A 431-nucleotide genomic window follows, 5' to 3' on the forward strand; every position below is an offset into this window, starting at 1 on the left:
GAAGCGCTCACCTTTAGGAAGGATGGGGATTTAACAACCAGAGAAAACCGGTCTGACCTACTTGGATGTGATTTTTCACAGGTTTGGGGCGTTAGGTGGGGCTCTTGCTGGGCCGCGGGAAATCCTTCCGGAGCTGGTATTTCCCCAAAAGCTGCGACTCCCAGTCCCAGCCGCGGCTCTTTATTTAGAAAGAGAGGTGTCAGGAGTCGGTGACCTCGACGCTCCTTGAGGGGCACGGCATTCACCGGCTTCCATCGGTGCAGGAGCTCCCAGCGCGGGGAGGGGCACAGCGCTCCACGTGCAGGCCCAAAGGCCCACTTCCTTTAGGCCCCGCCCCACCATGGCTTCGCCCCACCCGCGACCCCACACCTCCTGTATCCGCCCCTAAGCCCCGCCCCTCATCGCTCACCCTTTACCCAAAGTCCCGCCCC

The sequence above is a fragment of the Myotis davidii genome, unplaced genomic scaffold, assembly GCF_000327345.1.
Source record: "Myotis davidii unplaced genomic scaffold, ASM32734v1 scaffold60, whole genome shotgun sequence".
In the NCBI taxonomy this organism is placed as follows: Eukaryota; Metazoa; Chordata; class Mammalia; order Chiroptera; family Vespertilionidae; genus Myotis; species Myotis davidii.